We start from the raw sequence: 15,622 nt of genomic DNA, 5'->3' as shown, positions 1-15,622 counted from the left end.
CTTTGAACCATTCCTGTGACACTAGTTATAGATACCAAAGCTTCACTTCAGTTTTACTATATCCCTCTGACCTTCTTATTGACGATGAAACACAGAAAGTGCATCGGAATTTAATACAAAAGGCACAATGCCGACTCAAGTACAAGAAGACTGATTCTTCTTACTGTCTATGATTTGAATCATTCCTGTGACACTAGTTATAGATTCCGATGCTTCACTTCAGGTTTACTGAATCCCTCTGACTGTCGTATTGACGATGAAACACAGAAATTTCATCGGAATTAAATACAATATGTTCAATGCCGACTCAAGTACAAGAAGACTGGCTCTTCTTACTGTCTATGTTTTGAACCTTTCCTGTGGGACCAGTTTAGATTCCGATGCTTCACTTCAGATTACTTTATCCTTTGGATCTTCTCATTGACGACGAAACACAGAAATTGCATCGGAATTAAATAGAAAAAGCACAATGCCGACTTAAGTACAAGAAAACAGACTCTTCTTAATATCTATGTTTTGAACCATTCCTGTGACACTAGTTATAGATTCCGATGCATCACTTCAGGTTTACTGTATCATTCTGACCTTCTTATTGACGATGAAACACAGAAAATGCATCGGAATTATATACAAAAGGCACAATGCCGACTTAAGTACTAGAAGGCTGACTCTTCTTACTGTCTATGTTTTGAACCATTCCTGTGACACTAGTTATGGATTCCGAAGCTTCACTTCAGTTTTACTGTTTCCCTCTGACCTTCTTATTGACGATGAAACACAGAAATAGCATCGGAATTTAATACAAAAGCCACAATGCCGACTCAAGTACAAGAAGACTGATTCTTCTTACCGTCTATGATTTGAATCATTCCTGTGACACTAGTTATAGATTCCGATGCTTCACTTCAGGTTTACTGTATTCCTCTGACCGTCGTATTGACGATGAAAAACAGAAATTGCATCGGAATTAAATTCAAAAGGCACAATGCCGACTCAAGTACACGAAGACTGGCTCTTCTTACTGTCTCTGTTTTGAACATTTCCTGTGAGACTGCTTTTAGATTCCGATGATTCACTTCAGGTTTCCTGTATCCCTTGGACCGTCTTATTGACGACGGAACACAGAAATTGCACCGGAATTAAATAGAAAAGGCACAATGCTGACTTAAGTACAAGAAAAAAGCTCTTCTTAACATCTATGCTTTGAACCATTCTTGTGACACTAGTTATAGATTCCGATGCTTCACTTCAGGTTTACTGTATCCCTCTGACCTTCTTATTGACGATGAAACACAGAAATTGCATCGGAATTAAAGAGAAAAAACACAATGCCGACTTAAGTACAAGAAGACTGACTCTTCTTACTGTCTATGTTTTGAACCATTCCTGTGACACTAGTTATAGATTCCGATGCTTCACGTCAGGTTTACTGTATCCCTCTGACTGTCGTATTGACGATGAAACACAGAAATTTCATCGGAATTAAATACAAAATGTTCAATGCCGACTCAAATACAAGAAGACTGGCTCTTCTTACTGTTTATGTTTTGAACCATTCCCGTGACACTAGTTATAGATTCCGATGCTTCACTTCAGATTTACTGTATCCCTCCGACCTTCTTATTGACGATGAAACACAGAAATTGCATCGGAATTAAATACAAAAGGCACAATGCCGACTTAAGTACAAAAAGACTGACTGTAATTACTCTCTATGTTTTGAACCATTCCTGTGACAATACGCATAGATTCCGATGCATCACTTCAGGTTTACTATATCCCTCTGACCTTCTTATTGACGATGAAACACAGAAATTGCTTCGGAATTAAATACAAAAGGCACAATGCCGACTTAAGTACAAGAAAACAGACTCTTCTTAATATCTATGTTTTGAACCATTCCTGTGACACTGGTTATAGATTCCGATGCATCACTTCAGGTTTACTGTATCATTCTGACCTTCTTATTGACGATGAAACACAGAAAATGCATCGGAATTATATACAAAAGGCACAATGCCGCCTTAAGTACTAGAAGACTGACTCTTCTTACTGTCTATGTTTTGAACCATTCCTGTGACACTTGTTATAGATTCCGATGCTTCTCTTCAGGTTTACTGTATCCCTGTGACCCTCCTATTGACGATGAAACACAGATATTGCATCGGAATTAAATACAAAAGACACAATGCCGACTTAAGTACAAGAAAACTGACTCTTCTTACAGTCTATGTTTGAACCATTCCTGTGACACTAGTTATAGATTCCGATGCTTCACTTCAGGTTTACTGTATCCCTCTAACCATCGAATTGACGATGAAACACAGAAATTGCATCGGAATCAAATACAAAAGGCACAATGATGACTTAAGTACAAAAAGACTGACTCTTCTTACTGTCTATGTTTTGAACCATTCCTGTGACACTAGTTGTAGATTCCGATGCTTCACTTCAGGTTTACTGTATCCCTCTGACCTTCTTATTGACGATGAAACACTGTAATTGCATCGGAATTAAATACAAAAGGCACAATGCCGACTTAAGTACAAGAAAACTGACTCTTCTTACTGTCTATGTTTTGAACCATTCCTGTGACACTACTTATAGATTCCGATGCTTCACTTCAGATTTAATGTACCCCTTTGACTTCTTATTGACGATGAAACACAGAAATTGCATCTCAATTAAATACAAAAGGCACAATGCCGACTTAAGTACTTCTTACTGTCTATGGTTTGAACCATTCCTGTGACACTAGTTATAGATTCCGATGCTTCACTTCAGGTTAACTGTATCCCTCTGACCTTCGAATTGACGATGAAACACAGAAATTGCATCGGAATTAAATACACAAGGCACAATGCCGACCTAAGTACAAGAAGACTGAATCTTCTCACCGTCTATGTTTTGAACCATTCTAGTGACAATAGTTATAGATTCCGATGCTTCACTTCTGTTTTACTGTATCGCTCTGACCTTCTTGTTGCCGATGAAACACAGAAATTGCATCGGAATTAAATACAAAAGGCACAATGCCGACTCAAGTACAAGAAGACTGACTCTTCTTATTGTCAATGTTTTGAACTATTCCTGTGACACTAGTTATAGATTCCGATGCTTCACGTCAGGTTTACTGTATCCCTCTGACCGTCGAATTGACGATGAAACACAGAAATTGCATCGGAATTAAATACAAAAGGCACAATGCAGACTCAAGTACAAGAAGACTGGCTCTTCTTACTGTCTATGTTTTGAACCTTTCCTGTGGGACCAGTTTAGATTCCGATGCTTCACTTCAGGTTTACTTTATCCCTTGGATCTTCTCATTGACGACGAAACACAGAAATTGCATCGGAATTAAATAGAAAAAGCACAATGCCGACTTAAGTACAAGAAAACAGACTCTTCTTAATATCTATGTTTTGAACCATTCCTGTGACACTAGTTATAGATTCCGATGCATCACTTCAGGTTTACTGTATCATTCTGACCTTCTTATTGACGATGAAACACAGAAAATGCAGCGGAATTATATACAAAAGGCACAATGCCGACTTAAGTACTAGAAGGCTGACTCTTCTTACTGTCTATGTTTTGAACCATTCCTGTGACACTAGTTATAGATTCCGATGCTTCACTTCAGGTTTACTGTTGCCCTCTGACCGTCGTATTGACGATGAAACACAGAAATTGCATCGGAATTAAATACAAAAGGCACAATGCCGAATTAAGTACAAGAAGACTGACTCTTCTTACTGTCTATGTTTTGAACCATTCCTGTGACACTATTTATAGATTCCGATGCTTCACTTCAGTTTTAGTGTATCCCTCTGACCTTCTTATTGATGATGAAACACAGAATTAGGATCGGAACTAAATACAAAAGGCACAATGCCGACTCAAGTACAAGAAGACTGACTCTTGTTACTGTCTATGTTTTGAACCATTCCTGTGACACTAGTTATAGATTCCGATGCTTCACTTCAGTTTTACTGTATCCCTCTGACCATGTTATTGACGATGAAACACAGAAATTGCATCGGAATTAAATACAAAAATCACAATGCCGACTCAAGTACACGAAGACTGGCTCTTCTTACTGTCTATGTTTTGAACCTTTCCTGTGAGAGTGGTTTTAGATTCCGATGATTCACTTCAGGTTTACTGTATCCCTTGGACCTTCTTATTGACGACGAAACACAGAAATTGCATCGGAACTAAATAGAAAAAGCATAATGCCGACATAAGTACAAAAAAACAGACTCTTTTTAATATCTATGTTTTGAACCATTCCTGTGACACTAGTAATAGATTACGGTGCATCACTTCATGTTACTGTATCAATGTGACCTTCTTATTGACGATGAAACACAGAAATTGCATCGGAATTAAATACAAAAGGCACAATGCCGACTCAAGTACACGAAGACTGGCTCTTCTTACTGTCTATGTTTTGAACCTTTCCTGTGAGAGTGGTTTTAGATTCCGATGATTCACTTCAGGTTTACTGTATCCCTTGCACCGTCTTATTGACGACGGAACACAGAAATTGCAACGGAATTATATAGAAAAGGCACAATGCCGACTTAAATACAAGAAAACAGACTCTTCTTAATATCTATTTTTTTAACCATTCCTGTGACACTAGTTATAGATTCCGATGCTTCACTTCAGATTCACTGTATCCCTCTGACCTTCTTATTGACGATGAAACACAGAAAATGCATCGGAATTAAATACAAAAGGCACAATGCCGACTTCAGTAGTAGAAGACTGACTCCTCATACCGTGTATGTTTTGAACCAATCCTGTGACACTAGGTATAGATTCCGATGCTTCACTTCAGGTTTACTGTATCCCTCTGACCTTCTTATTGACGATGAAACACAGAAATTGCATCGGAATTAAAGAGAAAAAGCACAATGCCGACTTAAGTACAAGAAGACTGACTCTTCTTACTGTCTATGTTTTGAACCATTCCTGTGACACTAGTTATAGATTCCGATGCTTCACGTCAGGTTTATTGAATCCCTCTGACTGTCGTATTGACGATGAAACACAGAAATTTCATCGGAATTAAATATAAAATGTTCAATGCCGACTCAAGTACAAGAAGACTGGCTCTTCTTACTGTCTATGTTTTGAACCTTTCCTGTGGGACCAGTTTAGATTCCGATGCTTCACTTCAGATTACTTTATCCTTTGGATCTTCTCATTGACGACGAAAAACAGAAATTGCATCGGAATTAAATAGAAAAAGCACAATGCCGACTTAAGTACAAGAAAACAGACTCTTCTTAATATCTATGTTTTCAACCATTCCTGTGACACTAGTTATAGATTCCGATGCATCACTTCAGGTTTACTGTATCATTCTGACCTTCTTATTGACGATGAAACACAGAAAATGCATCGGAATTATATACAAAAGGCACAATGCCGACTTAAGTACTAGAAGGCTGACTCTTCTTACTGTCTATGTTTTGAACCATTCCTGTGACACTAGTTATGGATTCCGAAGCTTCACTTCAGTTTTACTGTTTCCCTCTGACCTTCTTATTGACGATGAAACACAGAAATAGCATCGGAATTTAATACAAAAGGCACAATGCCGACTCAAGTACAAGAAGACTGATTCTTCTTACTGTCTATGATTTGAATCATTCCTGTGACAGTAGTTATAGATTCCGATGCTTCACTTCAGGTTTACTGTATTCCTCTGACCGTCGTATTGACGATGAAACACAGAAATTGCATCGGAATTAAATACAAAAGGCACAATGCCGACTCAAGTACACGAAGACTGGCTCTTGTTACTGTCTATGTTTTGAACATTTCCTGTGAGACTGCTTTTAGATTCCGATGATTCACTTCAGGTTTACTGTATCCCTTGGACCGACTTATTGACGACGGAACACAGAAATTGCAACGGAATTATATAGAAAAGGCACAATGCTGACTTAAGTACAAGAAAACAGACTCTTCTTAATACCTATTTTTTTAACCATTCCTGTGACACTAGTTATAGATTCCGATGCTTCACTTCAGGTTAACTGTATCCCTCTGACCTTCTTATTGACGATCAAACACAGAAAATTCATCGGAATTAAATACAAAAGGCACAATGCCGACTTAAGTACAAGTAAACTGACTGTACTTACTGTTTATGCTTTGACTCTTTCCTGTGACACTACTTATAGATTCCGATGCTTCACTTGAGGTTTACTGTATCCAGCTGACCTTCTTATTGACGATGAAACACAGAAATTGCATCGGAATTAAATACAAAAAACACAATGCCGACTTAAGTGCAAGAGAACTGACTCTTCTTACGGTCTATGTTTTGAACCATTCCTGTGACACTAGTTATAGATTCCGATGCTTCACTTCAGGTTTACTGTATTCCTCTGACCTTCTCATTGATGATGAAACACAGAAATTGCATCGGAATTAAATACAAAAGGCACAATGCTGACATAAGTACAAGAAGACTGACTCTTCCTACAGTCTGTGTATGAACCAATCCTGTGACACTAGTTATAGATTCCGATGCTTCACTTCAGGTTTACCGTATCCCTCTGACCTTCTTATTGACGATCAAACACAGAAAATTCATCGGAATTATATACAAAAGGCACAATGCCGACTCAAGTACAATAAGACTGGCTCGTCTTACTCTCTATATTTTGAACCATTCCTGTGACACTATTTATAGATTCCGATGCTTCACTTCAGGTTAACTGTATCCCTCTGACCTTCGAATTGACGATGAAACACAGAAATTGCATCGCAATTAAATAGAAAAAGCACAATGCCGACTTAAGTACAAGAAAACAGACTCTTCTTAATATCTATGTTTTGAACCATTCCTGTGACACTAGTTATAGATTCCGATGCATCACTTCAGGTTTACTGTATCATTCTGACCTTCTTATTGACGATGAAACACAGAAAATGCAGCGGAATTATATACAAAAGGCACAATGCCGACTTAAGTACTAGAAGGCTGACTCTTCTTACTGTCTATGTCTTGAACCATTCCTGTGACACTAGTTATAGATTCCGATGCTTCACTTCAGGTTTACTGTAGCCCTCTGACCGTCGTATTGACGATGAAACACAGAAATAGCATCGGAATTAAATACAAAAGGCACAATGCCGAATTAAGTACAAGAAGACTGACTCTTCTTACTGTCTATGTTTTGAACCATTCCTGTGACACTATTTATAGATTCCGATGCTTCACTTCAGTTTTAGTGTATCCCTCTGACCTTCTTATTGATGATGAAACACAGAATTAGGATCGGAACTAAATACAAAAGGCACAATGCCGACTCAAGTACAAGAAGACTGACTCTTGTTACTGTCTATGTTTTGAACCATTCCTGTGACACTAGTTATAGATTCCGATGCTTCACTTCAGTTTTACTGTATCCCTCTGACCATGTTATTGACGATGAAACACAGAAATTGCATCGGAATTAAATACAAAAATCACAATGCCGACTCAAGTACAAGAAGACTGGCTCTTCTGACTGTCTATGTTTTGTACCTTTCCTGTGAGACCGGTATTAGATTCCGATGCTTCACTTCAGGTTTACTGTATCCCTTGGACCTTCTTATTGACGACGAAACACAGAAATTGCATCGGAACTAAATAGAAAAAGCATAATGCCGACATAAGTACAAAAAAACAGACTCTTTTTAATATCTATGTTTTGAACCATTCCTGTGACACTAGTAATAGATTACGGTGCATCACTTCATGTTACTGTATCAATGTGACCTTCTTATTGACCATGAAACACAGAAATTGCATCGGAATTAAATACAAAAGGCACAATGCCGACTCAAGTACACGAAGACTGGCTCTTCTTACTGTCTATGTTTTGAACCTTTCCTGTGAGAGTGGTTTTAGATTCCGATGATTCACTTCAGGTTTACTGTATCCCTTGCACCGTCTTATTGACGACGGAACACAGAAATTGCAACGGAATTATATAGAAAAGGCACAATGCCGACTTAAATACAAGAAAATAGACTCTTCTTAATATCTATTTTTTTAACCATTCCTGTGACACTAGTTATAGATTCCGATGCTTCACTTCAGATTCACTGTATCCCTCTGACCTTCTTATTGACGATGAAACACAGAAAATGCATCGGAATTAAATACAAAAGGCACAATGCCGACTTCAGTAGTAGAAGACTGACTCCTCATACCGTGTATGTTTTGAACCAATCCTGTGACACTAGGTATAGATTCCGATGCTTCACTCCAGGTTTACTGTATCCCTCTGACCTTCTTATTGACGATGAAACACAGAAATTGCATCGGAATTAAAGAGAAAAAGCACAATGCCGACTTAAGTACAAGATGACTGACTCTTCTTACTGTCTATGTTTTGAACCATTCCTGTGAGACTAGTTATAGATCCCGATGCTTCACTTCAGGTTTACTGTATCCTTCTGACCTTCTTATTGACGATGAAACACAGTAATTGCATCTTAATTAAATACAAAAGGCACAATGCCGACTTAAGTACAAGATGACTGACTCTTCTTACTGTCTATGTTTTGAACCATTCCTGTGACACTAGTTATAGATTCCGATGCTTTACTTGAGGTTTACTGTATCCCTCTGACCTTCTTATTGACGATGAATCACAGATATTGCAGCGGAATTAATTACAAAAGGAACAATGCCGACTCAAGTACAAGAAGACTGGCTCTTCTTGCTGTCTATGATTTGAACCAATCCTGTGACACAAGTTATAGTATCCGATGCTTCACTTTAGGTTTACTGTATCCCTCTGACCTTCTTATTGACGATGAAACACAGAAATTGCATCGGAATTAAAGAGAAAAATCACAATGCTGACTTAAGTACAAGAAGACTGACTCTTCTTACTGTCTATGTTTTGAACCATTCCTGTGACACTAGTTATAGATTCCGATGCTTCACGTCAGGTTTATTGAATCCCTCTGACTGTCGTATTGACGATGAAACACAGAAATTTCATCGGAATTAAATATAAAATGTTCAATGCCGACTCAAGTACAAGAAGACTGGCTCTTCTTACTGTCTATGTTTTGAACCTTTCCTGTGGGACCAGTTTAGATTCCGATGCTTCACTTCAGATTACTTTATCCTTTGGATCTTCTCATTGACGACGAAACACAGAAATTGCATCGGAATTAAATAGAAAAAGCACAATGCCGACTTAAGTACAAGAAAACAGACTCTTCTTAATATCTATGTTTTGAACCATTCCTGTGACACTAGTTATAGATTCCGATGCATCACTTCAGGTTTACTGTATCATTCTGACCTTCTTATTGACGATGAAACACAGAAAATGCATCGGAATTATATACAAAAGGCACAATGCCGACTTAAGTACTAGAAGGCTGACTCTTCTTACTGTCTATGTTTTGAACCATTCCTGTGACACTAGTTATGGATTCCGAAGCTTCACTTCAGTTTTACTGTTTCCCTCTGACCTTCTTATTGACGATGAAACACAGAAATAGCATCGGAATTTAATACAAAAGGCACAATGCCGACTCAAGTACAAGAAGACTGATTCTTCTTACTGTCTATGATTTGAATCATTCCTGTGACACTAGTTATAGATTCCGATGCTTCACTTCAGGTTTACTGTATTCCTCTGACCGTCGTATTGACGATGAAACACAGAAATTGCATCGGAATTAAATACAAAAGGCACAATGCCGACTCAAGTACACGAAGACTGGCTCTTGTTACTGTCTATGTTTTGAACATTTCCTGTGAGACTGCTTTTAGATTCCGATGATTCACTTCAGGTTTACTGTATCCCTTGGACCGTCTTATTGACGACGGAACACAGAAATTGCAACGGAATTATATAGAAAAGGCACAATGCTGACTTAAGTACAAGAAAACAGACTCTTCTTAATACTTATTTTTTTAACCATTCCTGTGACACTAGTTATAGATTCCGATGCTTCACTTCAGGTTAACTGTATCCCTCTGACCTTCTTATTGACGATCAAACACAGAAAATTCATCGGAATTAAATACAAAAGGCACAATGCCGACTTAAGTACAAGTAAACTGACTGTACTTACTGTTTATGCTTTGACTCATTCCTGTGACACTACTTATAGATTCCGATGCTTCACTTGAGGTTTACTGTATCCAGCTGACCTTCTTATTGACGATGAAACACAGAAATTGCATCGGAATTAAATACAAAAAACACAATGCCGACTTAAGTACAAGAGAACTGACTCTTCTTACGGTCTATGTTTTGAACCATTCCTGTGACACTAGTTATAGATTCCGATGCTTCACTTCAGGTTTACTGTATTCCTCTGACCTTCTCATTGACGATGAAACACAGAAATTGCATCGGAATTAAATACAAAAGGCACAATGCTGACATAAGTACAAGAAGACTGACTCTTCCTACAGTCTGTGTATGAACCAATCCTGTGACACTAGTTATAGATTCCGATGCTTCACTTCAGGTTTACCGTATCCCTCTGACCTTCTTATTGACGATCAAACACAGAAAATTCATCGGAATTATATACAAAAGGCACAATGCCGACTCAAGTACAAGAAGACTGGCTCTTCTTACTCTCTATATTTTGAACCATTCCTGTGACACTATTTATAGATTCCGATGCTTCAGTTCAGTTTTACTGTATCCCTCTCACCTTCTTATTGGCGATGAAACACGGAAATTGCATCGGAATTAAATACAAAAGTCACAATTCCGACTCAAGTACAAGAAGACTGACTCTTCTTACTGTATATGTTTTGAACCATTCCTGTGACACTAGTTATAGATTCCGATGCTTCACTTCAGGTTTACTGTATCCCTTGCACCGTCTTATTGACGACGGAACACAGAAATTGCAACGGAATTATATAGAAAAGGCACAATGCCGACTTAAATACAAGAAAATAGACTCTTCTTAATATCTATTTTTTTAACCATTCCTGTGACACTAGTTATAGATTCCGATGCTTCACTTCAGATTCACTGTATCCCTCTGACCTTCTTATTGACGATGAAACACAGAAAATGCATCGGAATTAAATACAAAAGGCACAATGCCGACTTCAGTAGTAGAAGACTGACTCCTCATACCGTGTATGTTTTGAACCAATCCTGTGACACTAGGTATAGATTCCGATGCTTCACTCCAGGTTTACTGTATCCCTCTGACCTTCTTATTGACGATGAAACACAGAAATTGCATCGGAATTAAAGAGAAAAAGCACAATGCCGACTTAAGTACAAGATGACTGACTCTTCTTACTGTCTATGTTTTGAACCATTCCTGTGAGACTAGTTATAGATCCCGATGCTTCACTTCAGGTTTACTGTATCATTCTGACCTTCTTATTGACGATGAAACACAGAAAATGCAGCGGAATTATATACAAAAGGCACAATGCCGACTTAAGTACTAGAAGGCTGACTCTTCTTACTGTCTATGTCTTGAACCATTCCTGTGACACTAGTTATAGATTCCGATGCTTCACTTCAGGTTTACTGTAGCCCTCTGACCGTCGTATTGACGATGAAACACAGAAATAGCATCGGAATTAAATACAAAAGGCACAATGCCGAATTAAGTACAAGAAGACTGACTCTTCTTACTGTCTATGTTTTGAACCATTCCTGTGACACTATTTATAGATTCCGATGCTTCACTTCAGTTTTAGTGTATCCCTCTGACCTTCTTATTGATGATGAAACACAGAATTAGGATCGGAACTAAATACAAAAGGCACAATGCCGACTCAAGTACAAGAAGACTGACTCTTGTTACTGTCTATGTTTTGAACCATTCCTGTGACACTAGTTATAGATTCCGATGCTTCACTTCAGTTTTACTGTATCCCTCTGACCATGTTATTGACGATGAAACACAGAAATTGCATCGGAATTAAATACAAAAATCACAATGCCGACTCAAGTACAAGAAGACTGGCTCTTCTGACTGTCTATGTTTTGTACCTTTCCTGTGAGACCGGTATTAGATTCCGATGCTTCACTTCAGGTTTACTGTATCCCTTGGACCTTCTTATTGACGACGAAACACAGAAATTGCATCGGAACTAAATAGAAAAAGCATAATGCCGACATAAGTACAAAAAAACAGACTCTTTTTAATATCTATGTTTTGAACCATTCCTGTGACACTAGTAATAGATTACGGTGCATCACTTCATGTTACTGTATCAATGTGACCTTCTTATTGACCATGAAACACAGAAATTGCATCGGAATTAAATACAAAAGGCACAATGCCGACTCAAGTACACGAAGACTGGCTCTTCTTACTGTCTATGTTTTGAACCTTTCCTGTGAGAGTGGTTTTAGATTCCGATGATTCACTTCAGGTTTACTGTATCCCTTGCACCGTCTTATTGACGACGGAACACAGAAATTGCAACGGAATTATATAGAAAAGGCACAATGCCGACTTAAATACAAGAAAATAGACTCTTCTTAATATCTATTTTTTTAACCATTCCTGTGACACTAGTTATAGATTCCGATGCTTCACTTCAGATTCACTGTATCCCTCTGACCTTCTTATTGACGATGAAACACAGAAAATGCATCGGAATTAAATACAAAAGGCACAATGCCGACTTCAGTAGTAGAAGACTGACTCCTCATACCGTGTATGTTTTGAACCAATCCTGTGACACTAGGTATAGATTCCGATGCTTCACTCCAGGTTTACTGTATCCCTCTGACCTTCTTATTGACGATGAAACACAGAAATTGCATCGGAATTAAAGAGAAAAAGCACAATGCCGACTTAAGTACAAGATGACTGACTCTTCTTACTGTCTATGTTTTGAACCATTCCTGTGAGACTAGTTATAGATCCCGATGCTTCACTTCAGGTTTACTGTATCCTTCTGACCTTCTTATTGACGATGAAACACAGTAATTGCATCTTAATTAAATACAAAAGGCACAATGCCGACTTAAGTACAAGATGACTGACTCTTCTTACTGTCTATGTTTTGAACCATTCCTGTGACACTAGTTATAGATTCCGATGCTTTACTTGAGGTTTACTGTATCCCTCTGACCTTCTTATTGACGATGAATCACAGATATTGCAGCGGAATTAATTACAAAAGGAACAATGCCGACTCAAGTACAAGAAGACTGGCTCTTCTTGCTGTCTATGATTTGAACCAATCCTGTGACACAAGTTATAGTATCCGATGCTTCACTTTAGGTTTACTGTATCCCTCTGACCTTCTTATTGACGATGAAACACAGAAATTGCATCGGAATTAAAGAGAAAAATCACAATGCTGACTTAAGTACAAGAAGACTGACTCTTCTTACTGTCTATGTTTTGAACCATTCCTGTGACACTAGTTATAGATTCCGATGCTTCACGTCAGGTTTATTGAATCCCTCTGACTGTCGTATTGACGATGAAACACAGAAATTTCATCGGAATTAAATATAAAATGTTCAATGCCGACTCAAGTACAAGAAGACTGGCTCTTCTTACTGTCTATGTTTTGAACCTTTCCTGTGGGACCAGTTTAGATTCCGATGCTTCACTTCAGATTACTTTATCCTTTGGATCTTCTCATTGACGACGAAACACAGAAATTGCATCGGAATTAAATAGAAAAAGCACAATGCCGACTTAAGTACAAGAAAACAGACTCTTCTTAATATCTATGTTTTGAACCATTCCTGTGACACTAGTTATAGATTCCGATGCATCACTTCAGGTTTACTGTATCATTCTGACCTTCTTATTGACGATGAAACACAGAAAATGCATCGGAATTATATACAAAAGGCACAATGCCGACTTAAGTACTAGAAGGCTGACTCTTCTTACTGTCTATGTTTTGAACCATTCCTGTGACACTAGTTATGGATTCCGAAGCTTCACTTCAGTTTTACTGTTTCCCTCTGACCTTCTTATTGACGATGAAACACAGAAATAGCATCGGAATTTAATACAAAAGGCACAATGCCGACTCAAGTACAAGAAGACTGATTCTTCTTACTGTCTATGATTTGAATCATTCCTGTGACACTAGTTATAGATTCCGATGCTTCACTTCAGGTTTACTGTATTCCTCTGACCGTCGTATTGACGATGAAACACAGAAATTGCATCGGAATTAAATACAAAAGGCACAATGCCGACTCAAGTACACGAAGACTGGCTCTTGTTACTGTCTATGTTTTGAACATTTCCTGTGAGACTGCTTTTAGATTCCGATGATTCACTTCAGGTTTACTGTATCCCTTGGACCGTCTTATTGACGACGGAACACAGAAATTGCAACGGAATTATATAGAAAAGGCACAATGCTGACTTAAGTACAAGAAAACAGACTCTTCTTAATACTTATTTTTTTAACCATTCCTGTGACACTAGTTATAGATTCCGATGCTTCACTTCAGGTTAACTGTATCCCTCTGACCTTCTTATTGACGATCAAACACAGAAAATTCATCGGAATTAAATACAAAAGGCACAATGCCGACTTAAGTACAAGTTAACTGACTGTACTTACTGTTTATGCTTTGACTCATTCCTGTGACACTACTTATAGATTCCGATGCTTCACTTGAGGTTTACTGTATCCAGCTGACCTTCTTATTGACGATGAAACACAGAAATTGCATCGGAATTAAATACAAAAAACACAATGCCGACTTAAGTACAAGAGAACTGACTCTTCTTACGGTCTATGTTTTGAACCATTCCTGTGACACTAGTTATAGATTCCGATGCTTCACTTCAGGTTTACTGTATTCCTCTGACCTTCTCATTGACGATGAAACACAGAAATTGCATCGGAATTAAATACAAAAGGCACAATGCTGACATAAGTACAAGAAGACTGACTCTTCCTACAGTCTGTGTATGAACCAATCCTGTGACACTAGTTATAGATTCCGATGCTTCACTTCAGGTTTACCGTATCCCTCTGACCTTCTTATTGACGATCAAACACAGAAAATTCATCGGAATTATATACAAAAGGCACAATGCCGACTCAAGTACAAGAAGACTGGCTCTTCTTACTCTCTATATTTTGAACCATTCCTGTGACACTATTTATAGATTCCGATGCTTCAGTTCAGTTTTACTGTATCCCTCTCACCTTCTTATTGGCGATGAAACACGGAAATTGCATCGGAATTAAATACAAAAGTCACAATTCCGACTCAAGTACAAGAAGACTGACTCTTCTTACTGTATATGTTTTGAACCATTCCTGTGACACTAGTTATAGATTCCGATGCTACACTTCAGTTTTACTGTATCCCTCTGACCTTCTTATTGACGATGAAACACAGAAATTGCATCGGAATTAAATACAAAAGGCACAATGCAGACTCAAGTACAAGAAGACTGGCTCTTCTTACTGTCTATGTTTTGAACCTTTCCTGTGGGACCAGTTTAGATTCCGATGCTTCACTTCAGGTTTACTTTATCCCTTGGATCTTCTCATTGACGACGAAACACAGAAATTGCATCAAAATTAAATAGAAAAACTACAATGCCGACTTAAGTACAAGAAAACAGACTCTTCTTAATATCTATGTTT

Source organism: Schistocerca serialis, chromosome 9 (assembly GCF_023864345.2).
Source record: "Schistocerca serialis cubense isolate TAMUIC-IGC-003099 chromosome 9, iqSchSeri2.2, whole genome shotgun sequence".
NCBI classification, from domain to species: Eukaryota; Metazoa; Arthropoda; class Insecta; order Orthoptera; family Acrididae; genus Schistocerca; species Schistocerca serialis.
The sequence above is the reverse complement of the archived record's forward strand: the minus strand, read 5'-3'. Positions refer to the sequence as shown.